The following is a 27,537-nucleotide window of genomic DNA, read 5'->3' on the forward strand; positions in this document are numbered from 1 at the left end:
CAAGGCACCCTCACAATTCATTCTGACCCGCAATTTCAAAACCACTGGACCAGAGCATGTATTGTTACAGAAACAAAAATTTAGGATTTTGAAACCTAAAGAATGAAGCTTCATACATAATGTGCAATTACATTCAGTAATACTCTTAAACCAGAGAAGAGCTGTACCAATTAATACATCCTCGATGTCAACATTCATCTACAAATAATGCTATAATGGAGGCAGCAGTCATTAATTCATAATCACAATGAGAAAAGACCTGATTGCAATGTACTGTTAAATGCAGCAACACATGGCAACCACATTACGTTTGGTCCCTAAAATCTCGGCTAGCTCTTAAAATTGTATTGAATTTTACCAACACTGACAATAACAAACTGTAATCAAAATCTAACTAACTAACTAACTAGATGGCTTACCGAACCCGAAGGTTCATCACCGAATTAACCAAAGCCTTCCACTGGACCCTGTCCTGGGCCAACAAAATCCATTCTCCTTCAACTCCTATCTCCCATAGATCCTGCCTGAGATTATCCTCCCATCTATGTCTAGGTCTCCCCAGCGGTCTCTTTCCTTCAGGTTTCCCAACCAATACCCGGTGCACACCTTGTCCCATCCATGCGCGCTACATGCCCCGCCCATCTCAATCTTCTCGACTTAATCACCCTGACAATACTGGGGGAGCAGTACAGATTTTTAAGCTCGTCATTGTGCAGTTTTCTCCACGCCCCATTGTCTTCTCTCCTAGGCCCAAATATCCTCCTCAACACCCGATTAATCAAAATCTACCTGTAAGTATATAAGCAATGCATTGATTTTACCAAATTGTATAAACACAAAACATAAACATTTAGCCTCCTACTTATTAACAACGACATACAAATTAATGTGAGAAAATTAACATCACATTATTCTGAGTTATCAGAGTAGCAAAAGGTCTTTTTACACGGAAGTCATTAAAAGTTTTAATATTATTCAGACTGACCTAAAGAAGATAGACAACAGGTAAAAGCCAAGAAGAAATTCATTTTTGCTGCTAGCTACACAAATATCCATGGACGTCCAAAGTCTACGAAGGCAGAAAAGTTCAGTATTTGCTGGATTCAAACGTATTAGTATTATAGCGCACACATTTTCACATGCAACGTATCTTCAAAACTGATTTAGTTCTTAGATTTGTGGGTAAAATAATTGAAAAAGACAACAGTACACTGACATATTTACAATTAAAATCTTACCAGTTACCAAAAAATGCAAATCAGAGTGAATTATTGTAAAACCAAATAAAACCATTTTGAAACTAATGTTAACATATTTATTATTCTTTATCCCATAAAAAAATCATACAAAGTTTACCTGTACATATCGTATGCAAAATATAATGGGGCTATACACACCTCAAAAGCCTCTTTGGAAATGGTGAAGGTTTAAATTCCACATCATAATGAATGGCAATTTTGTTCCGAAGCGTTGACAAGTCCAGTTTTTCTTCCTTTAGTCCCACAACCTGTCCTATTTGGGATCTTTAATGTCTCAATTCCTTTAGTTACAGCTGCAACATCAGCGTCTCCAGTCTGTTGCCTTACGGTGCCTGCGATTTCATCAATGAACAACAAAATACATTTTAAATTTATAAATATTCTTTATTCAAGAAAATAAGAACTGAGATCATTTCAAACCATTTTGTGACTTATTATTTGATCTGGAAAAGTACAGTTAAGTTAAAAAATTATTTTAAAATTAAATTTCCAACACAAAAATTTAATTTCAAAGTTATCGATCAACCGCCTTCCTGAGCACGATATCAGAATTTTTGTAATGAAAATAAAAATTTGCATATGGACACAAAGTAAAATATACTTCAGGCCACTGACATTTTCTCACTTTGTAATATGAAGTGTCTCGGAGTGTGGGTAAACAATTAATTTTACTCACATTCCAGAGGCAATTGGAAATTGCAAAGGCTTGTCTTATTTTATGTAACAATGCTCTAAGAATTGCATAGCTGTGATGATTGTGAATTGAACCACAAATTTAACCAACTAGCTTCTATTACATTTTTCAGGACAGTACACACCTTGCATACAGGACAAACAGGCTTCCATCATCACCACTGTCTCACAACAGTGTGATATTACCTGGTATCCGTCCATAATCTATTTATATTATATTTGCAATTATTTGTCTCAAATTTATTGCTTAGAATGCACACCTGGATATTCAGAGCCTGAATTATAAATATTTACACAATTTTTAAGGCTGAATGCAGTGTCGTCCGTTATCTCAACACACGCATTCAACTACATTATTCTTCTTAACGTCGTGTGAAACACCTTTGGTATTTTATGTATCGCTATTTACCAAGACATAAGACTGTTTTTGTTGTCTCACAAAATTATGTTACACAAATTCTTAAATTCTTACATCCAAATTTTGAGACTGCGATGTTCTGTCTGTTGTGCAGATGGTACTTTGCGTTCTTTGCGAAAACTAGCAATATTCCAAGGGAGACTGCTAATATTTCAAGATAGCAACTCCATCACGTGTGAAGAAATAATTTTAGAAGGCGCAAGGCTTGCTTGGTATGTTGGCGGTAGCATAGCTGCTGGTAGGGCCTCCCTACCCAGATTGGTCGAGGGGGGAGAGGTCAGACTAAGACAGGTACTCAGGTCCTCCAGGTTGGGGGTTGCACTTTAAAAAGGAAGATGATTTTAAACCTCAATCAAAGCCTCGGACAGACGGACCTAACAGAGGATAGGACCAAATGGAAGAGGAGGATTGAGGAGGCCATGGACGGAATATGGACCGGAGAGCCATAGAAGAGGAGCGAGGCTTGCTTAGAAGCAAGAGGTCAGCTCATTGAGACTCCTCTATCAAATAAGGTAAGCTGCAGTGCTTAGGGAGGTGATAAATCTACCGTCCTTCTAGTAGAACCTTGAGCACGCATCAAATTGATGAACCATGAACACAAGTCGTGTTAAAGCTCGGTCCGTCTGCTCAGCAGTAGTTTCTTCCGTGTACATTTTGGTAGAGATTGTTTCGTATGAATATATATTGATTCAATATGAATACAATATTGCATGTAACAGATTCTGTGTATTACCTGGCAATTGAAAATAGTTGAATACTTAGTTGGAAGGCCATTGTATTGTCTTGCTCTGTCTGTGGCAACTGCAGGTACTTAAAAGGAACAATGTTGTCCATTGATGTAACAACGCCTGTCTGGAACATAACAAGAAATATCCAGTTGAAGCACAACCAGTCACAGTCACTCTGTTAATGCTAGCACACGCCCACCAACTAGGTAATTACTTAGACTTCCTGGTTAGAACAAGAATGAGATATAATACTGAAGTGGATATTAAGAAATATGACTAAAAGGAGCTCACACGAGATTTGCTAGACACATGTTGGAGGCCATCTCAAAGGAATACTTACAAATTAAGATACTGATCACTTACTACACCTCAATCAAAGCCTCGGACAGATGGACCTAACAGAGGACCGAATGGAAGAGGAGAATCGAGGAGGCCACGGACCGAATACAGACCGGAGAGCCAACAAATTTATGGACAAGGTGGAAGATTACTAAAGATAACTATGACATCACCTGAAAAGCAATAATGAAGCTGTTCTTTCGAATGCCAGAAGATGGACGTCGGTAGTCTGTCAGTAAATATCCTCCGTGACATTATCATGGACAGAAACAGAAAGCTATTCCTTATGCTGACAGTGGTTTACTAATGAATTTCAATTTTAAATTAGTTACACACAAATTTATAACACTGCTTAGTGGGCACGCAATACTATTCTGTTGTGCGTGACTAGAACAAGTGTATTTTCATTCAATCTTATGTAAAGGATTCTTACTAAAGCTTAATACCATGACACAAATTTTTACTATATTATTATTATTATTATTATTCAGTGTTCTGTCTTACGACAGGTCCATTGCTCTGCCCAAAAAGAGCTCTCCAGTTTTCCCTATTCTCAGCTTCTCGTTTTAATTCCTGGAACTTCATCTTCTTTCCTTCTTTCAGATCGTCGGTTAGCTGTATCAGTCTTCTTCCCAGTCCTCGCTTTCCTTCAACTTGGCCTTCGATGATATCACATTACATAACTAAAACTGCCAGTATGCTTCCTATTATATTTGTCTTACTGAACATAAAAACACATCAGAATCTTTCTGATAGAAACATCTTTTTCATTTTAGAGTGGAAAACTGTCTACAGTGAGAACAAAACTTTTGTTTATATTACATGCGCTATCACACCTTCAATTGTGTTCCAAGCAACATCACTACAGGAAAAATTTATAAATAGTTGGTTTCTACTACAGTTTTCATTCCTTTAGTCCCACAACCTGTCCTATTTGGGATCTTTAATGTCTGAATTCCTTTAGTTACAGCTGCAACATCAGCGTCTCCAGTCTGTTGCTTTACAGTGCCTGCAAGTTCATCAATGAACAACATCCTTTAGTTTAGTCCTAATAAGGATCTATGGAATGTAAATAAACTCTACTCCCTAACATACCTGAATAATGCATTTCCTTATCCAAGTCACAAACATTCCAGGTGCTTCATTCTGTCTGGTTCTTCACATCTCCAACTCCACCTAAGCTGGTTCCCCATCACACACACAACTGCTCTTCTGAAACACTAATATTCAGATAACTTGGTCTGCCATCTCTTGGTAATATTACTCCACGATATATGCATAAAAGAGGGGAGATACAGTTCACAAGGCAGTTGCCATTCAGCACATCCTATTCAGTATTAAACCTCGACCCGACACAGTAATACTTCTAGATGTCTTCCGCTAGACACGTCATGTCTCTATCAACTCATCACCGACTAATATTAAACATCAGATGAACCACGCCATATAAAAAACAATACCTTCGTTCTAATATATAAGAGTAATCTGATAATAACATTTTCAATAAACTGCATAACATTGTAAATGATTGTAATTCGAGTTTTAGATTTACCAATCTAATTTATACCTGAGGACGGTTAAATATAACCGAAACATGTCGTAAGAGACGTTCCAATTTGTAAATCGATCATTCGATGCGGAACGTGAAATGATATTTTAAATATTTTATTATCTTATTAAAAATTGTGATTTGACGGAAAAAATATTAAAATATCAACCTAATTCACAATATGACGCAAATATACTACCTTATTAATAGTTTTATTAAATAATGTAACTGTTCATATCAGATCACTACAGTTCATACGCTAACCAAAGATCCTGATTGTATCCTCCAAGTGTGGTTACAAATGCAACAATCAGTGAGGAAAAGGTTAAGCTTGCGACCCTTTCAAGGCACCCTCACAATTCATTCTGACCCGCAATTTCAAAACCACTGGACCAGAGCATGTATTGTTACAGAAACAAAAATTTAGGATTTTGAAACCTAAAGAATGAAGCTTCATACATAATGTGCAATTACATTCAGTAATACTCTTAAACCAGAGAAGAGCTGTACCAATTAATACATCCTCGATGTCAACATTCATCTACAAATAATGCTATAATGGAGGCAGCAGTCATTAATTCATAATCACAATGAGAAAAGACCTGATTGCAATGTACTGTTAAATGCAGCAACACATGGCAACCACATTACGTTTGGTCCCTAAAATCTCGGCTAGCTCTTAAAATTGTATTGAATTTTACCAACACTGACAATAACAAACTGTAATCAAAATCTAACTAACTAACTAACTAGATGGCTTACCGAACCCGAAGGTTCATCACCGAATTAACCAAAGCCTTCCACTGGACCCTGTCCTGGGCCAACAAAATCCATTCTCCTTCAACTCCTATCTCCCATAGATCCTGCCTGAGATTATCCTCCCATCTATGTCTAGGTCTCCCCAGCGGTCTCTTTCCTTCAGGTTTCCCAACCAATACCCGGTGCACACCTTGTCCCATCCATGCGCGCTACATGCCCCGCCCATCTCAATCTTCTCGACTTAATCACCCTGACAATACTGGGGGAGCAGTACAGATTTTTAAGCTCGTCATTGTGCAGTTTTCTCCACGCCCCATTGTCTTCTTTCCTAGGCCCAAATATCCTCCTCAACACCCGATTAATCAAAATCTACCTGTAAGTATATAAGCAATGCATTGATTTTACCAAATTGTATAAACACAAAACATAAACATTTAGCCTCCTACTTATTAACAACAACATACAAATTAATGTGAGAAAATTAACATCACATTATTCTGAGTTATCAGAGTAGCAAAAGGTCTTTTTACACGGAAGTCATTAAAAGTTTTAATATTATTCAGACTGACCTAAAGAAGATAGACAACAGGTAAAAGCCAAGAAGAAATTCATTTTTGCTGCTAGCTACACAAATATCCATGGACGTCCAAAGTCTACGAAGGCAGAAAAGTTCAGTATTTGCTGGATTCAAACGTATTAGTATTATAGCGCACACATTTTCACATGCAACGTATCTTCAAAACTGATTTAGTTCTTAGATTTGTGGGTAAAATAATTGAAAAAGACAACAGTACACTGAAATATTTACAATTAAAATCTTACCAGTTACCAAAAAATGCAAATCAGAGTGAATTATTGTAAAACCAAATAAAACCATTTTGAAACTAATGTTAACATATTTATTATTCTTTATCCCATAAAAAATCATACAAAGTTTACCTGTACATATCGTATGCAAAATATAATGGGGCTATACACACCTCAAAAGCCTCTTTGGAAATGGTGAAGGTTTAAATTCCACATCATAATGAATGGCAATTTTGTTCCGAAGCGTTGACAAGTCCAGTTTTTCTTCCTTTAGTCCCACAACCTGTCCTATTTGGGATCTTTAATGTCTCAATTCCTTTAGTTACAGCTGCAACATCAGCGTCTCCAGTCTGTTGCCTTACGGTGCCTGCGATTTCATCAATGAACAACAAAATACATTTTAAATTTATAAATATTCTTTATTCAAGAAAATAAGAACTGAGATCATTTCAAACCATTTTGTGACTTATTATTTGATCTGGAAAAGTACAGTTAAGTTAAAAAATTATTTTAAAATTAAATTTCCAACACAAACATTTAATTTCAAAGTTATCGATCAACCGCCTTCCTGAGCACAATATCAGAATTTTCGTAATGAAAATAAAAATTTGCATATGGATACAAAGTAAAATATGCTTCAGGCCACTGACATTTTCTGACTTTGTAATATGAAGTGTCTTGGAGTGTGGGTAAACTCACATTCCAGAGGCAATTGGAAATTGTAAAGGCTTGTCTTATTTTATGTAACAATGCTCTAAGAATTGCATAGCTGTGATGATTGTGAATTGAGCCACAAATTTAACCAACTAGCTTCTATTACATTTTTCAGGACAGTATACACCTTGTATACAGGACAAACAGGCTTCCATCATCACCACTGTCTCACAACAGTGTCATATTACCTGGTATCCATCCATAATCTATTTATATTATATTTGTAATTATTTGTCTCAAATTTATTGCTTAGAATGCACACCTGGATATTCAGAGCCTGAATTATAAATATTTATACAATTTTTAACGCTGAATGCAGTGTCGTCCGTTATCTCGACACACGCATTCAACTACATTATTCTTCTTAACGTCGTGTGAAACACCTTTGGTATTTTATGTATCGCTATTTACCAAGACATGAGACTGTTTTTGTTGTCTCACAAAATTATGTTACACAAATTCTTAAATTCTTACATCCAAATTTTGAGACTGCGATGTTCTGTCTGTTGTGCAGATGGTACTTTGCGTTCTTTGCAAAAACTAGCAATATTCCAAGGGAGACTGCTAATATTTCAAGATAGCAACTCCCTCACATGTGAAGAAATAATTTTAGAAGGCGCAAGGCTTGCTTGGTATGTTGGCGGTAGCATAGCTGCTGGTAGGGCCTCCCTACCCAGATTGGTCGAGGGGGGAGAGGTCAGACTAAGACAGGTACTCAGGTCCTCCAGGTTGGGGGTTGCACTTTAAAAAGGAAGATGATTTTAAACCTCAATCAAAGCCTCGGACAGACGGACCTAACAGAGGATAGGACCAAATGAAAGAGGAGGATTGAGGAGGCCATGGACGGAATATGGACCGGACAGCCATAGAAGAAGAGCGAGGCTTGCTTAGAAGCAAGAGGTCAGCTCATTGAGACTCCTCTATCAAATAAGGTAAGCTGCAGTGCTTAGGGAGGTGATAAATCTACCGTCCTTCTAGTAGAACCTTGAGCACGCATCAAATTGATGAACCATGAACACAAGTCGTGTTAAAGCTCGGTCCGTCTGCTCAGCAGTAGTTTCTTCCGTGTACGTTTTGGTAGAGATTGTTTCGTATGAATATATATTGATTCAATATGAATACAATATTGCATGTAACAGATTCTGTGTATTACCTGGCAATTGAAAATAGTTGAATACTTAGTTGGAAGGCCATTGTATTGTCTTGCTCTGTCTGTGGCAACTGCAGGTACTTAAAAGGAACAATGTTGTCCATTGATGTAACAACGCCTGTCTGGAACATAACAAGAAATATCCAGTTGAAGCACAACCAGTCACAGTCACTCTGTTAATGCTAGCACACGCCCACCAACTAGGTAATTACTTAGACTTCCTGGTTAGAACAAGAATGAGATATAATACTGAAGTGGATATTAAGAAATATGACTAAAAGCAGCTCACACGAGATTTGCTAGACACATGTCGGAGGCCATCTCAAAGGAATACTTACAAATTAAGATACTACACCTCAATCAAAGCCTCGGACAGATGGACCTAACAGAGGACCGAATGGAAGAGGAGAATCGAGGAGGCCACGGACCGAATACAGACCGGAGAGCCAACAAATTTATGGACAAGGTGGAAGATTACTAAAGATAACTATGACATCACCTGAAAAGCAATAATGAAGCTGTTCTTTCGAATGCCAGAAGATGGACGTCGGTAGTCTGTCAGTAAATATCCTCCGTGACATTATCATGGACAGAAACAGAAAGCTATTCCTTATGCTGACAGTGGTTTACTAATGAATTTCAATTTTAAATTAGTTACACACAAATTTATAACACTGCTTAGTGGGCACGCAATACTATTCTGTTGTGCGTGACTAGAACAAGTGTATTTTCATTCAATCTTATGTAAAGGATTCTTACTAAAGCTTAATACCATGACACAAATTTTTACTATATTATTATTATTATTATTATTCAGTGTTCTGTCTTACGACAGGTCCATTGCTCTGCCCAAAAAGAGCTCTCCAGTTTTCCCTATTCTCAGCTTCTCGTTTTAATTCCTGGAACTTCATCTTCTTTCCTTCTTTCAGATCGTCGGTTAGCTGTATCAGTCTTCTTCCCAGTCCTCGCTTTCCTTCAACTTGGCCTTCGATGATATCACATTACATAACTAAAACTGCCAGTATGCTTCCTATTATATTTGTCTTACTGAACATAAAAACACATCAGAATCTTTCTGATAGAAACATCTTTTTCATTTTAGAGTGGAAAACTGTCTACAGTGAGAACAAAACTTTTGTTTATATTACATGCGCTATCACACCTTCAATTGTGTTCCAAGCAACATCACTACAGGAAAAATTTATAAATAGTTGGTTTCTACTACAGTTTTCATTCCTTTAGTCCCACAACCTGTCCTATTTGGGATCTTTAATGTCTGAATTCCTTTAGTTACAGCTGCAACATCAGCGTCTCCAGTCTGTTGCTTTACAGTGCCTGCAAGTTCATCAATGAACAACATCCTTTAGTTTAGTCCTAATAAGGATCTATGGAATGTAAATAAACTCTACTCCCTAACATACCTGAATAATGCATTTCCTTATCCAAGTCACAAACATTCCAGGTGCTTCATTCTGTCTGGTTCTTCACATCTCCAACTCCACCTAAGCTGGTTCCCCATCACACACACAACTGCTCTTCTGAAACACTAATATTCAGATAACTTTGTCTGCCATCTCTTGGTAATATTACTCCACGATATATGCATAAAAGAGGGGAGATACAGTTCACAAGGCAGTTGCCATTCAGCACATCCTATTCAGTATTAAACCTCGACCCGACACAGTAATACTTCTAGATGTCTTCCGCTAGACACGTCATGTCTCTATCAACTCATCACCGACTAATATTGAACATCAGATGAACCACGCCATATAAAAAACAATACCTTCGTTCTAATATATAAGAGTAATCTGATAATAACATTTTCAATAAACTGCATAACATTGTAAATGATTGTAATTCGAGTTTTAGATTTACCAATCTAATTTATACCTGAGGACGGTTAAATATAACCGAAACATGTCGTAAGAGACGTTCCAATTTGTAAATCGATCATTCGATGCGGAACGTGAAATGATATTTTAAATATTTTATTATCTTATTAAAAATTGTGATTTGACGGAAAAAATATTAAAATATCAACCTAATTCACAATATGACGCAAATATACTACCTTATTAATAGTTTTATTAAATAATGTAACTGTTCATATCAGATCACTACAGTTCATACGCTAACCAAAGATCCTGATTGTATCCTCCAAGTGTGGTTACAAATGCAACAATCAGTGAGGAAAAGGTTAAGCTTGCGACCCTTTCAAGGCACCCTCACAATTCATTCTGACCCGCAATTTCAAAACCACTGGACCAGAGCATGTATTGTTACAGAAACAAAAATTTAGGATTTTGAAACCTAAAGAATGAAGCTTCATACATAATGTGCAATTACATTCAGTAATACTCTTAAACCAGAGAAGAGCTGTACCAATTAATACATCCTCGATGTCAACATTCATCTACAAATAATGCTATAATGGAGGCAGCAGTCATTAATTCATAATCACAATGAGAAAAGACCTGATTGCAATGTACTGTTAAATGCAGCAACACATGGCAACCACATTACGTTTGGTCCCTAAAATCTCGGCTAGCTCTTAAAATTGTATTGAATTTTACCAACACTGACAATAACAAACTGTAATCAAAATCTAACTAACTAACTAACTAGATGGCTTACCGAACCCGAAGGTTCATCACCGAATTAACCAAAGCCTTCCACTGGACCCTGTCCTGGGCCAACAAAATCCATTCTCCTTCAACTCCTATCTCCCATAGATCCTGCCTGAGATTATCCTCCCATCTATGTCTAGGTCTCCCCAGCGGTCTCTTTCCTTCAGGTTTCCCAACCAATACCCGGTGCACACCTTGTCCCATCCATGCGCGCTACATGCCCCGCCCATCTCAATCTTCTCGACTTAATCACCCTGACAATACTGGGGGAGCAGTACAGATTTTTAAGCTCGTCATTGTGCAGTTTTCTCCACGCCCCATTGTCTTCTCTCCTAGGCCCAAATATCCTCCTCAACACCCGATTAATCAAAATCTACCTGTAAGTATATAAGCAATGCATTGATTTTACCAAATTGTATAAACACAAAACATAAACATTTAGCCTCCTACTTATTAACAACGACATACAAATTAATGTGAGAAAATTAACATCACATTATTCTGAGTTATCAGAGTAGCAAAAGGTCTTTTTACACGGAAGTCATTAAAAGTTTTAATATTATTCAGACTGACCTAAAGAAGATAGACAACAGGTAAAAGCCAAGAAGAAATTCATTTTTGCTGCTAGCTACACAAATATCCATGGACGTCCAAAGTCTACGAAGGCAGAAAAGTTCAGTATTTGCTGGATTCAAACGTATTAGTATTATAGCGCACACATTTTCACATGCAACGTATCTTCAAAACTGATTTAGTTCTTAGATTTGTGGGTAAAATAATTGAAAAAGACAACAGTACACTGAAATATTTACAATTAAAATCTTACCAGTTACCAAAAAATGCAAATCAGAGTGAATTATTGTAAAACCAAATAAAACCATTTTGAAACTAATGTTAACATATTTATTATTCTTTATCCCATAAAAAAATCATACAAAGTTTACCTGTACATATCGTATGCAAAATATAATGGGGCTATACACACCTCAAAAGCCTCTTTGGAAATGGTGAAGGTTTAAATTCCACATCATAATGAATGGCAATTTTGTTCCGAAGCGTTGACAAGTCCAGTTTTTCTTCCTTTAGTCCCACAACCTGTCCTATTTGGGATCTTTAATGTCTCAATTCCTTTAGTTACAGCTGCAACATCAGCGTCTCCAGTCTGTTGCCTTACGGTGCCTGCGATTTCATCAATGAACAACAAAATACATTTTAAATTTATAAATATTCTTTATTCAAGAAAATAAGAACTGAGATCATTTCAAACCATTTTGTGACTTATTATTTGATCTGGAAAAGTACAGTTAAGTTAAAAAATTATTTTAAAATTAAATTTCCAACACAAAAATTTAATTTCAAAGTTATCGATCAACCGCCTTCCTGAGCACGATATCAGAATTTTTGTAATGAAAATAAAAATTTGCATATGGACACAAAGTAAAATATACTTCAGGCCACTGACATTTTCTCACTTTGTAATATGAAGTGTCTCGGAGTGTGGGTAAACAATTAATTTTACTCACATTCCAGAGGCAATTGGAAATTGCAAAGGCTTGTCTTATTTTATGTAACAATGCTCTAAGAATTGCATAGCTGTGATGATTGTGAATTGAACCACAAATTTAACCAACTAGCTTCTATTACATTTTTCAGGACAGTACACACCTTGCATACAGGACAAACAGGCTTCCATCATCACCACTGTCTCACAACAGTGTGATATTACCTGGTATCCGTCCATAATCTATTTATATTATATTTGCAATTATTTGTCTCAAATTTATTGCTTAGAATGCACACCTGGATATTCAGAGCCTGAATTATAAATATTTACACAATTTTTAAGGCTGAATGCAGTGTCGTCCGTTATCTCAACACACGCATTCAACTACATTATTCTTCTTAACGTCGTGTGAAACACCTTTGGTATTTTATGTATCGCTATTTACCAAGACATAAGACTGTTTTTGTTGTCTCACAAAATTATGTTACACAAATTCTTAAATTCTTACATCCAAATTTTGAGACTGCGATGTTCTGTCTGTTGTGCAGATGGTACTTTGCGTTCTTTGCGAAAACTAGCAATATTCCAAGGGAGACTGCTAATATTTCAAGATAGCAACTCCATCACGTGTGAAGAAATAATTTTAGAAGGCGCAAGGCTTGCTTGGTATGTTGGCGGTAGCATAGCTGCTGGTAGGGCCTCCCTACCCAGATTGGTCGAGGGGGGAGAGGTCAGACTAAGACAGGTACTCAGGTCCTCCAGGTTGGGGGTTGCACTTTAAAAAGGAAGATGATTTTAAACCTCAATCAAAGCCTCGGACAGACGGACCTAACAGAGGATAGGACCAAATGGAAGAGGAGGATTGAGGAGGCCATGGACGGAATATGGACCGGAGAGCCATAGAAGAGGAGCGAGGCTTGCTTAGAAGCAAGAGGTCAGCTCATTGAGACTCCTCTATCAAATAAGGTAAGCTGCAGTGCTTAGGGAGGTGATAAATCTACCGTCCTTCTAGTAGAACCTTGAGCACGCATCAAATTGATGAACCATGAACACAAGTCGTGTTAAAGCTCGGTCCGTCTGCTCAGCAGTAGTTTCTTCCGTGTACATTTTGGTAGAGATTGTTTCGTATGAATATATATTGATTCAATATGAATACAATATTGCATGTAACAGATTCTGTGTATTACCTGGCAATTGAAAATAGTTGAATACTTAGTTGGAAGGCCATTGTATTGTCTTGCTCTGTCTGTGGCAACTGCAGGTACTTAAAAGGAACAATGTTGTCCATTGATGTAACAACGCCTGTCTGGAACATAACAAGAAATATCCAGTTGAAGCACAACCAGTCACAGTCACTCTGTTAATGCTAGCACACGCCCACCAACTAGGTAATTACTTAGACTTCCTGGTTAGAACAAGAATGAGATATAATACTGAAGTGGATATTAAGAAATATGACTAAAAGGAGCTCACACGAGATTTGTTAGACACATGTTGGAGGCCATCTCAAAGGAATACTTACAAATTAAGATACTACACCTCAATCAAAGCCTCGGACAGATGGACCTAACAGAGGACCGAATGGAAGAGGAGAATCGAGGAGGCCACGGACCGAATACAGACCGGAGAGCCAACAAATTTATGGACAAGGTGGAAGATTACTAAAGATAACTATGACATCACCTGAAAAGCAATAATGAAGCTGTTCTTTCGAATGCCAGAAGATGGACGTCGGTAGTCTGTCAGTAAATATCCTCCGTGACATTATCATGGACAGAAACAGAAAGCTATTCCTTATGCTGACAGTGGTTTACTAATGAATTTCAATTTTAAATTAGTTACACACAAATTTATAACACTGCTTAGTGGGCACGCAATACTATTCTGTTGTGCGTGACTAGAACAAGTGTATTTTCATTCAATCTTATGTAAAGGATTCTTACTAAAGCTTAATACCATGACACAAATTTTTACTATATTATTATTATTATTATTATTCAGTGTTCTGTCTTACGACAGGTCCATTGCTCTGCCCAAAAAGAGCTCTCCAGTTTTCCCTATTCTCAGCTTCTCGTTTTAATTCCTGGAACTTCATCTTCTTTCCTTCTTTCAGATTGTCGGTTAGCTGTATCAGTCTTCTTCCCAGTCCTCGCTTTCCTTCAACTTGGCCTTCGATGATATCACATTACATAACTAAAACTGCCAGTATGCTTCCTATTATATTTGTCTTACTGAACATAAAAACACATCAGAATCTTTCTGATAGAAACATCTTTTTCATTTTAGAGTGGAAAACTGTCTACAGTGAGAACAAAACTTTTGTTTATATTACATGCGCTATCACACCTTCAATTGTGTTCCAAGCAACATCACTACAGGAAAAATTTATAAATAGTTGGTTTCTACTACAGTTTTCATTCCTTTAGTCCCACAACCTGTCCTATTTGGGATCTTTAATGTCTGAATTCCTTTAGTTACAGCTGCAACATCAGCGTCTCCAGTCTGTTGCTTTACAGTGCCTGCAAGTTCATCAATGAACAACATCCTTTAGTTTAGTCCTAATAAGGATCTATGGAATGTAAATAAACTCTACTCCCTAACATACCTGAATAATGCATTTCCTTATCCAAGTCACAAACATTCCAGGTGCTTCATTCTGTCTGGTTCTTCACATCTCCAACTCCACCTAAGCTGGTTCCCCATCACACACACAACTGCTCTTCTGAAACACTAATATTCAGATAACTTGGTCTGCCATCTCTTGGTAATATTACTCCACGATATATGCATAAAAGAGGGGAGATACAGTTCACAAGGCAGTTGCCATTCAGCACATCCTATTCAGTATTAAACCTCGACCCGACACAGTAATACTTCTAGATGTCTTCCGCTAGACACGTCATGTCTCTATCAACTCATCACCGACTAATATTGAACATCAGATGAACCACGCCATATAAAAAACAATACCTTCGTTCTAATATATAAGAGTAATCTGATAATAACATTTTCAATAAACTGCATAACATTGTAAATGATTGTAATTCGAGTTTTAGATTTACCAATCTAATTTATACCTGAGGACGGTTAAATATAACCGAAACATGTCGTAAGAGACGTTCCAATTTGTAAATCGATCATTCGATGCGGAACGTGAAATGATATTTTAAATATTTTATTATCTTATTAAAAATTGTGATTTGACGGAAAAAATATTAAAATATCAACCTAATTCACAATATGACGCAAATATACTACCTTATTAATAGTTTTATTAAATAATGTAACTGTTCATATCAGATCACTACAGTTCATACGCTAACCAAAGATCCTGATTGTATCCTCCAAGTGTGGTTACAAATGCAACAATCAGTGAGGAAAAGGTTAAGCTTGCGACCCTTTCAAGGCACCCTCACAATTCATTCTGACCCGCAATTTCAAAACCACTGGACCAGAGCATGTATTGTTACAGAAACAAAAATTTAGGATTTTGAAACCTAAAGAATGAAGCTTCATACATAATGTGCAATTACATTCAGTAATACTCTTAAACCAGAGAAGAGCTGTACCAATTAATACATCCTCGATGTCAACATTCATCTACAAATAATGCTATAATGGAGGCAGCAGTCATTAATTCATAATCACAATGAGAAAAGACCTGATTGCAATGTACTGTTAAATGCAGCAACACATGGCAACCACATTACGTTTGGTCCCTAAAATCTCGGCTAGCTCTTAAAATTGTATTGAATTTTACCAACACTGACAATAACAAACTGTAATCAAAATCTAACTAACTAACTAACTAGATGGCTTACCGAACCCGAAGGTTCATCACCGAATTAACCAAAGCCTTCCACTGGACCCTGTCCTGGGCCAACAAAATCCATTCTCCTTCAACTCCTATCTCCCATAGATCCTGCCTGAGATTATCCTCCCATCTATGTCTAGGTCTCCCCAGCGGTCTCTTTCCTTCAGGTTTCCCAACCAATACCCGGTGCACACCTTGTCCCATCCATGCGCGCTACATGCCCCGCCCATCTCAATCTTCTCGACTTAATCACCCTGACAATACTGGGGGAGCAGTACAGATTTTTAAGCTCGTCATTGTGCAGTTTTCTCCACGCCCCATTGTCTTCTCTCCTAGGCCCAAATATCCTCCTCAACACCCGATTAATCAAAATCTACCTGTAAGTATATAAGCAATGCATTGATTTTACCAAATTGTATAAACACAAAACATAAACATTTAGCCTCCTACTTATTAACAACGACATACAAATTAATGTGAGAAAATTAACATCACATTATTCTGAGTTATCAGAGTAGCAAAAGGTCTTTTTACACGGAAGTCATTAAAAGTTTTAATATTATTCAGACTGACCTAAAGAAGATAGACAACAGGTAAAAGCCAAGAAGAAATTCATTTTTGCTGCTAGCTACACAAATATCCATGGACGTCCAAAGTCTACGAAGGCAGAAAAGTTCAGTATTTGCTGGATTCAAACGTATTAGTATTATAGCGCACACATTTTCACATGCAACGTATCTTCAAAACTGATTTAGTTCTTAGATTTGTGGGTAAAATAATTGAAAAAGACAACAGTACACTGAAATATTTACAATTAAAATCTTACCAGTTACCAAAAAATGCAAATCAGAGTGAATTATTGTAAAACCAAATAAAACCATTTTGAAACTAATGTTAACATATTTATTATTCTTTATCCCATAAAAAAATCATACAAAGTTTACCTGTACATATCGTATGCAAAATATAATGGGGCTATACACACCTCAAAAGCCTCTTTGGAAATGGTGAAGGTTTAAATTCCACATCATAATGAATGGCAATTTTGTTCCGAAGCGTTGACAAGTCCAGTTTTTCTTCCTTTAGTCCCACAACCTGTCCTATTTGGGATCTTTAATGTCTCAATTCCTTTAGTTACAGCTGCAACATCAGCGTCTCCAGTCTGTTGCCTTACGGTGCCTGCGATTTCATCAATGAACAACAAAATACATTTTAAATTTATAAATATTCTTTATTCAAGAAAATAAGAACTGAGATCATTTCAAACCATTTTGTGACTTATTATTTGATCTGGAAAAGTACAGTTAAGTTAAAAAATTATTTTAAAATTAAATTTCCAACACAAACATTTAATTTCAAAGTTATCGATCAACCGCCTTCCTGAGCACAATATCAGAATTTTCGTAATGAAAATAAAAATTTGCATATGGATACAAAGTAAAATATGCTTCAGGCCACTGACATTTTCTGACTTTGTAATATGAAGTGTCTTGGAGTGTGGGTAAACTCACATTCCAGAGGCAATTGGAAATTGTAAAGGCTTGTCTTATTTTATGTAACAATGCTCTAAGAATTGCATAGCTGTGATGATTGTGAATTGAGCCACAAATTTAACCAACTAGCTTCTATTACATTTTTCAGGACAGTATACACCTTGTATACAGGACAAACAGGCTTCCATCATCACCACTGTCTCACAACAGTGTCATATTACCTGGTATCCATCCATAATCTATTTATATTATATTTGTAATTATTTGTCTCAAATTTATTGCTTAGAATGCACACCTGGATATTCAGAGCCTGAATTATAAATATTTATACAATTTTTAACGCTGAATGCAGTGTCGTCCGTTATCTCGACACACGCATTCAACTACATTATTCTTCTTAACGTCGTGTGAAACACCTTTGGTATTTTATGTATCGCTATTTACCAAGACATGAGACTGTTTTTGTTGTCTCACAAAATTATGTTACTCAAATTCTTAAATTCTTACATCCAAATTTTGAGACTGCGATGTTCTGTCTGTTGTGCAGATGGTACTTTGCGTTCTTTGCAAAAACTAGCAATATTCCAAGGGAGACTGCTAATATTTCAAGATAGCAACTCCATCACATGTGAAGAAATAATTTTAGAAGGCGCAAGGCTTGCTTGGTATGTTGGCGGTAGCATAGCTGCTGGTAGGGCCTCCCTACCCAGATTGGTCGAGGGGGGAGAGGTCAGACTAAGACAGGTACTCAGGTCCTCCAGGTTGGGGGTTGCACTTTAAAAAGGAAGATGATTTTAAACCTCAATCAAAGCCTCGGACAGACGGACCTAACAGAGGATAGGACCAAATGAAAGAGGAGGATTGAGGAGGCCATGGACGGAATATGGACCGGACAGCCATAGAAGAAGAGCGAGGCTTGCTTAGAAGCAAGAGGTCAGCTCATTGAGACTCCTCTATCAAATAAGGTAAGCTGCAGTGCTTAGGGAGGTGATAAATCTACCGTCCTTCTAGTAGAACCTTGAGCACGCATCAAATTGATGAACCATGAACACAAGTCGTGTTAAAGCTCGGTCCGTCTGCTCAGCAGTAGTTTCTTCCGTGTACGTTTTGGTAGAGATTGTTTCGTATGAATATATATTGATTCAATATGAATACAATATTGCATGTAACAGATTCTGTGTATTACCTGGCAATTGAAAATAGTTGAATACTTAGTTGGAAGGCCATTGTATTGTCTTGCTCTGTCTGTGGCAACTGCAGGTACTTAAAAGGAACAATGTTGTCCATTGATGTAACAACGCCTGTCTGGAACATAACAAGAAATATCCAGTTGAAGCACAACCAGTCACAGTCACTCTGTTAATGCTAGCACACGCCCACCAACTAGGTAATTACTTAGACTTCCTGGTTAGAACAAGAATGAGATATAATACTGAAGTGGATATTAAGAAATATGACTAAAAGCAGCTCACACGAGATTTGCTAGACACATGTCGGAGGCCATCTCAAAGGAATACTTACAAATTAAGATACTGATCACTTACTACACCTCAATCAAAGCCTCGGACAGATGGACCTAACAGAGGACCGAATGGAAGAGGAGAATCGAGGAGGCCACGGACCGAATACAGACCGGAGAGCCAACAAATTTATGGACAAGGTGGAAGATTACTAAAGATAACTATGACATCACCTGAAAAGCAATAATGAAGCTGTTCTTTCGAATGCCAGAAGATGGACGTCGGTAGTCTGTCAGTAAATATCCTCCGTGACATTATCATGGACAGAAACAGAAAGCTATTCCTTATGCTGACAGTGGTTTACTAATGAATTTCAATTTTAAATTAGTTACACACAAATTTATAACACTGCTTAGTGGGCACGCAATACTATTCTGTTGTGCGTGACTAGAACAAGTGTATTTTCATTCAATCTTATGTAAAGGATTCTTACTAAAGCTTAATACCATGACACAAATTTTTACTATATTATTATTATTATTATTATTCAGTGTTCTGTCTTACGACAGGTCCATTGCTCTGCCCAAAAAGAGCTCTCCAGTTTTCCCTATTCTCAGCTTCTCGTTTTAATTCCTGGAACTTCATCTTCTTTCCTTCTTTCAGATTGTCGGTTAGCTGTATCAGTCTTCTTCCCAGTCCTCGCTTTCCTTCAACTTGGCCTTCGATGATATCACATTACATAACTAAAACTGCCAGTATGCTTCCTATTATATTTGTCTTACTGAACATAAAAACACATCAGAATCTTTCTGATAGAAACATCTTTTTCATTTTAGAGTGGAAAACTGTCTACAGTGAGAACAAAACTTTTGTTTATATTACATGCGCTATCACACCTTCAATTGTGTTCCAAGCAACATCACTACAGGAAAAATTTATAAATAGTTGGTTTCTACTACAGTTTTCATTCCTTTAGTCCCACAACCTGTCCTATTTGGGATCTTTAATGTCTGAATTCCTTTAGTTACAGCTGCAACATCAGCGTCTCCAGTCTGTTGCTTTACAGTGCCTGCAAGTTCATCAATGAACAACATCCTTTAGTTTAGTCCTAATAAGGATCTATGGAATGTAAATAAACTCTACTCCCTAACATACCTGAATAATGCATTTCCTTATCCAAGTCACAAACATTCCAGGTGCTTCATTCTGTCTGGTTCTTCACATCTCCAACTCCACCTAAGCTGGTTCCCCATCACACACACAACTGCTCTTCTGAAACACTAATATTCAGATAACTTGGTCTGCCATCTCTTGGTAATATTACTCCACGATATATGCATAAAAGAGGGGAGATACAGTTCACAAGGCAGTTGCCATTCAGCACATCCTATTCAGTATTAAACCTCGACCCGACACAGTAATACTTCTAGATGTCTTCCGCTAGACACGTCATGTCTCTATCAACTCATCACCGACTAATATTGAACATCAGATGAACCACGCCATATAAAAAACAATACCTTCGTTCTAATATATAAGAGTAATCTGATAATAACATTTTCAATAAACTGCATAACATTGTAAATGATTGTAATTCGAGTTTTAGATTTACCAATCTAATTTATACCTGAGGACGGTTAAATATAACCGAAACATGTCGTAAGAGACGTTCCAATTTGTAAATCGATCATTCGATGCGGAATGTGAAATGATATTTTAAATATTTTATTATCTTATTAAAAATTGTGATTTGACGGAAAAAATATTAAAATATCAACCTAATTCACAATATGACGCAAATATACTACCTTATTAATAGTTTTATTAAATAATGTAACTGTTCATATCAGATCACTACAGTTCATATTAATCCTCTGATCTCAAACTCCTCTTTGATACAGACAAGGCATTCACACCAAAATTATTACTGTACACATCCTCGGAGAGCAACTAGACGCACGAGGGACTGAGGTCTTCCTAATGGCCTTATGAGGCATCTTATGAACACCAGAAACCTTGTCACTAAGAATTTAAAGTGTGCCACATCACCATTATTGCATCCTGTCACTCTACCTACTTACTTTTACTTTGTTCATTGCAGCAAGTTCTTACACAACTATAAATTATCAGCTACAGCATTTCCACAAGCAAGTCACAGACGTAATTTTTCCTATAGAGGCACTCTACATCATAATCAATTGGCCAACTAAGCCGACCTTCAACGCAATCGAATTAGTTCTTACTTTACGTCCTCCACACAAGGGAAAGATGACACACATAAATTCAACACACGCTCAAATAACATAACATTAACTTGCACGCTCTCGCAATATATGACAGAAGAGATACACAATACGTACGCCATTATCTCGTACGCAGGGATGGCAACATCTGAAAAGCAGCGAACAAATCCCGGGATCGCGGGAGAATGAGGGATATTCGATGATCATTCTTTGCGTACTGTAACAGACTCTGCTGCCATCTACCGATCACGGGTCTGAAGTAGATCTACGTCGAAGCACACTCCATTGCACTGTTGTTTGAAATGCTACCTGAAATACCACTCCACAAATTGTAAAGCCATCAGCAGCAAAGGGATTGCTGAATATTTTATTCGTGACGGTTTCTGCTCTAGACTCTGCTGAAAATAATCAAATAAATAACATTAAAAGACAATTATAGTTCTTACAGGATTTACCATTTAATTGTTTGGAATTAGATGCGGTATTTATATAACACTAAGCCAAAATGAGTGTTCAGTTTCACGGTGTTTTTTTTTTGAGTTATGTGCACTTTTACGTACTGGACACATCTGGATGGAACTAAAACTCTACTCAGTAACTGTGGAGAAGAAGTCTTCTCAAAAAGTCATCAGTTATTTTACTGATGTAGAAAATTAACCTTTCCCTTGCTAACAAACTCCTTACATCAGCAACTGGTAATTTAGTAAGTAGACTTACGACATATGACAGTTTTTTTTAGAAATTCAGTAACCATTTCTAATATTCTCAAGTTAACTGCAGTTCCTGATTCTGATTGGTTGTATTACGTAGATGAAGGCTGTATTTCCAAAGAAAAAGGATCAACATTAAGATGAATGAAATGACGCAGATCAAATTAACCTATAAAAAAACTAGTACAGTTATGTGCAACACGAGGCCAGCAAAAATCTCAATGCAACCCACCAGCTACAATAAAACATCACACACAATACATTTATAATATTTACAAATTATTCAAATTAATTAAAATCACGTTTAATAGAAAACTTGGGTAAGACAAGAAATGGAACGAAATCACAATCACAAAACTGTTATTCCTTTACATATAGCATATTCACTACATAAATTTAGGAATGCATCAGTTAGGCTCGGACAACACTTCTGGTAGCGCACGCAATCTTTTTCGATATAGTAACAGGGGATTTAAACGTCAATAATTTGAGGCTGCCAGTCAGAGTTGAGCTACGCAGTTCATGGTTTAACAATATACTACTGCAAAAGCCATGATGTGTGTCTGACAAAGGTTAACGACGAGTTTCTTAAAATCAGAGCTTATGAAAATATTGTGAGTTTTCAGGACACCTATAACAGAAGTGGCATTTTTTTTCAAAGTTTTATTAAACTGAATCTAAGGACTTAAATATATTAATTCAAGGCCTTGAATAAAGAAACGCCTAAATGAACCAAACTCTGCAAATATCAAAATTTGATATGGCTGTCTTCTGAGTTGAGTAGAAACTGACAGAAGGGCTTAGAGCCTCCTTCAACAGGGCTTTTGTTATGGAGGCAGTAAACTCTTCTGATATTTTGATCAATATCTACCACGCAATATCCCAGAAGACAGCCATCACCATAAGAACCTTAAATGAAACCCAATGCCAAAACTGACTGACAAAATATGATGCAGGCGTACCATGAACTGATCCTACATAAATTATTGTTCCCAATAGTAACTCTCTACATACCTTTCATATTATCTGTCTCCGTATGACATATACTCAAGAGGAAGCTAACTCAATTCTTCAATAAGTAACAGAACATACTCATGCATCCATGCATGAGTATGTGTTTGTACGCATCAACTTACCTGTATCTCTTCTAATGGGCTTTAATCGGAGACATTTGGATGCTGCTTTTGTGTTTAGTTTGATGTGGGCGATGCGGACACTGGAACTGAGAATATGCCTCACCATGTTCTTCTCGTATCGGTAACTCTCGCCACGTCATACGTCGAAATGCCTCGTCTGCCATGATATATCACCTCCTGACCATCAGTAGCCCTGAGGTACTCTCTGTCAGAATTCTGATTACTACAACTGCTGAAGTTTGCTTTCTTTCAATTCTGTAACACACAATGGAATAGTTCTGTCAGCAAAATGTTCTATTTTTGTATTCCGATAAGTGGTGAAACTTCCGTCGTCTGTTCGCACGATAAAATAACTCTTAAGAATGAAAAAAAATTAGTGAGAAAGCCAGATAAAGCAAATCTTCACCCACATTTCGTCCGTAGTTCATACGTCTCATACTATTAGCCTTCCAGCAGACGTTCTGTAATTCTTGGGAAGTAAAAATCTCCTCTTCAATATATCTACAAGAAATATATATCTCACTTCAATACTATGATTAAATTTACTTTAAGGAAATAATTTGTTAACACCGAAATTAAAGTATTATTAGAAAACTCATCTGGTGTATTGGGAGTACACCTAAAGCACACTAGTGAAAATGTATTCCAGTCTGGAGAGGAAGGCAGTAAGTTCTTCAGAAAAACTGGAAGTTCCTTGCAAAAGAGAATGGTGTTTCAATACACGTAACAAATACAATTAAGTAAACTTATTTCATTCCTCTTAATCATTCTGCCAATTCTCACTAAACATTGTCAATATAATCTTCACAACTGACAAAGAATCATTAAATAAACAAAAAAAAATATTAAATAACTTAGTGAAGGAAGCCACTGAGAACAGAGAAAACTGAAGGCATTTCCATATTTTCTCACTTACTTAAAACACTGTCAGAATCTCAGACTATAACACCAAATGATAAAATTATTAATGAACAAAGAATTTGACGAGACGTCCATGGAAGCGATCATGGCGTAACTGAAGGTACATATTTTTTAAAAAAAAATCTTGTATCCAACATAAAAATAAACCATTTGTGAACGTTATCCTTTTTGTAATATGACCAGACGTCTACAACATAATACACTACATTAACTCTTATAACCATCAATATGCGTAAGAAAACAGCATTCTACTTGACAGAAATAAGAACTATATATAACAAAAGGCTTCCAGTGATAATGTGTGAGGGTGTCTCGAGCAGCGGAAGCTTCTGAACCACCAAAGTTATTTCCGTCTCATCGGATAACTAAAGGAGCGCAAATGACTGGTCAGTGATTTCTTTCACAATGGGAGAGTTGCCTTGGTGTTACGGCGAGACACGATTAAACATCTGCGATGACTACGTAACATATACCAAAGTCTTCTTACGCATATTTCTATAACCTGGTAATCACAGTGTCTCAATGGATTTATGGATGAGTAACTGGAAAATAAAATTCTTTCATGTAAGAATAACGAGAATTTCTTTCAAAGGTACAACGTTTGTAACACACAAGTTTAATACCATCAATAATCTTTGTAAACGATAAGATGATGGTCCACGTACAATTAAGTTTATACAATGTATTCTCCCATTTTCCTACCAGTGTGACAGATTCTGTAAGCCTCCTATATGACTAATGCTCAAAAATTAGTTTTCTGTTATTTATTATTTCATTTTAAAAAAAATGTGTGTGTGTTTCGTTTAATAAATTGCACTATCACACAATATATTTTTCGGTGTGCTATGTTCTGTTTCATAAATCATAAAGGTCTCTTGTGATCGTTATGAAATTTTAAAGAAGCAGCTCAGTTGTTTTTTTTTAAAATATGCAGCTTGGCAATAAGAGTTTAAAATATGATGAATCAAAAACATTTATAACAGGAACACACTGTCATCAGAAAAATACCAGCATAATCACAAAAAAACAGAAATATATATCTTCACATGACTTAAAATTACATTCAAAATATACTAAGTCTTGGTTGTTGCACACAATTATGAATTTAATTTGCTAAGTTTTGTAGTAGTTAAATGATTTCTATGTTTAAACCACAGGGGGGCAGCCTGGACACTGAAACTGAGGCTCCTGATTTGATCCAGACAGCCATTTGTCTTTTTTTCATTTCCAGAGAGAATAAGTGACTCAGCTCATCAGCCAATGGCATCTTTTAGTTTGAAAACCAAAGGTTACCAACAACAATATATTTTAACAGTAAACTCATGTACAAAACACTGAACTAAACTGAAGTTTGAAGGCTTTCACCTTGTTAAGGCTTGTGTTTTTTTTCATTTCTGGGGAAAGCACTGTGGCGTGCCAGATGAGTTGACAGAGTTCTGGAGAAACTGGAAGTCTCCATCTCTCCTCATATTTTAGGGTTCTGTATTATAAAGTGACATTAGAAATTATAATTATGGAATTAAAAGTCTGTATATTTTTTTTTAAATTCTGAAATGTGTCAATCAAGAGTTTATGTAGACTGAAATAAAAGTAAACTGACACCAGAAGAAAGATTACTCTCAAACAAAATTCTAGACTAAAATGTGTCAACTCGTAACATGAAATGTAGGCCAGGTAATACTTCATAAGTCCTTGTGCACTTTTAAATTACAATAAATTTTAACAGAAGATGAGGGCACAATTAACGCAGTTTATTCTGTCTCCCCAAATAGTTTCAGAGTTCTAAAATAAAGATATTTTGTTTACTACAATATCTGATCTTTTGAAAACCACTTCCTTCAAATCTCTCTTATTTAAATTCCATATATAATGGATACAAAAATTGCAGCCGTGATTAGCAATCGTTCTTCAAATTTGGGAGTTCCAAGGTCCAAATCTTGGTCTGAGACTGATTATCCTAACTGAGACTTGCATACCTCATCCATCTGTCCAATTCATTATTCATTAGTACTGAATTGTCATTAAAGCCTTGAAATCTTCTACTTTCAACATAAAATTATGGCACTGTAACTTTAAATGAGTGGCCACCTTGCATGACCAAACAATGTACTTGTAATAGCGACTCAAATAAACTCACAATGAAAATTCTATCTCTATATTGAAGTCACACAGCTTCTGCTACAGACTTAGCATATAAATCCCTGAGGCAGTAACGAAATATTAAATTCTTATGCTACAGAACAAATTTAAATAATTTAAAGGAAGAGAACTTACCTTCCCCCTTGACTTCATTCTTCTTCTTTGATTTGGATACATTTTCTGGGACAATCCCAGACTCTTCGGTTGATTTTATCTCTGGAGTTGCAATAACTTTCTCAACTGGCACAGCTTCCTCCTCTGGGCTTCTTGTAAAATTGAGGAAAACAAATTTATTTGTACTATTCATAGTTTACAATTCTAAATGAGTCAGTAGGGAATTCAGTCACAAGGTAGCAAATAAATAACTTGATTTATTTAGAATAAAACCCCACAGAAAGACAGTTCACATAAGGCAGAATTTGGTCATAAAAGCTTCGAAGTAAGGTTTCATATCACTCGAATTTGTCATAATAACTTTGAGGGGAAGCTAATAATCCACAACTAGCATAACTTAAGTTGAAAAGGTGAAAGCTGTTCCTTCACCTCTGTTCCTGACCTATGCAATGTTCACGTCTCCAGTACAACCTACAATAACCAATACGTTCTATGTTTTAAATTCAAACTATAATACAATAAATTTCACTGTAATATTCTAGACATATTTTGTCAACACATGCAAACTTATGTAGTACTGCAAATTCTGTTACAAAAAATTCCAGTTCCAGGATAGATTTCGTGTACCTCACACAAGATGTAATTCATCCTGTACATACGTACTAAATACTATACGTAACTATATATTATACAATGATATGTATAATCATATTAGAATTAACACTGACGAAATGAATATTTATTTCGTACGTAAAGTCACCATCCACTGTGACCAACGTGGTAAACGAAGGCATGTATATTTTAGGGATAATGTCGCATTAAGTGAAATATCACAAGACAACATATTGAGTTATATGAATTTCAGATATTCCACTTTGTCTATAACTGCTAGAAAATGTTTAGTTTGTGAAAGAGTTGCATTGAAACATTAGTTAAAATGAAAGGAACTTCCATGCT

The 27,537-nt window shown here is 36.4% G+C and overlaps 1 long non-coding RNA gene across 35 annotated transcripts in view; it reads right to left on the reverse strand.

Moving 5' to 3' along the window:
* Positions 1-27,537, reverse strand: part of LOC147871640 (uncharacterized) — a 96,489-nt gene that overhangs the window by 56,610 nt on the left and 12,342 nt on the right. For 16 of the 35 annotated variants that reach the window (XR_015538582.1, XR_015538581.1, XR_015538585.1 and 13 more), the window contains exons 1-13: positions 21,399-21,871; positions 20,473-20,597; positions 19,044-19,162; positions 17,350-17,543; positions 15,156-15,280; positions 13,738-13,856; positions 12,032-12,225; positions 9,838-11,423; positions 8,420-8,538; positions 6,726-6,919; positions 4,533-4,657; positions 3,104-3,222; positions 1,398-1,591 (exon numbers count right to left, since the gene is read on the reverse strand). This is a non-coding gene — a long non-coding RNA (uncharacterized LOC147871640). Of the gene's footprint in view, positions 1-606; positions 790-1,397; positions 1,592-3,103; positions 3,223-4,532; positions 4,658-5,935; positions 6,119-6,725; positions 6,920-8,419; positions 8,539-9,837; positions 11,424-12,031; positions 12,226-13,737; positions 13,857-15,155; positions 15,281-15,304; positions 16,742-17,349; positions 17,544-19,043; positions 19,163-20,472; positions 20,598-21,398; positions 24,870-25,479; positions 26,058-26,601; positions 26,733-27,207; positions 27,343-27,537 lie in introns of those variants that run through there. The other 19 variants (XR_015538599.1, XR_015538597.1, XR_015538598.1 and 16 more) reach the window with 18 other exon arrangements.

This window comes from Zootermopsis nevadensis, unplaced genomic scaffold (assembly GCF_977971745.1).
Source record: "Zootermopsis nevadensis isolate Lab colony 2312 unplaced genomic scaffold, Znev_1.0 Znev_ptg000045l, whole genome shotgun sequence".
Taxonomy (NCBI): Eukaryota; Metazoa; Arthropoda; class Insecta; order Blattodea; family Termopsidae; genus Zootermopsis; species Zootermopsis nevadensis.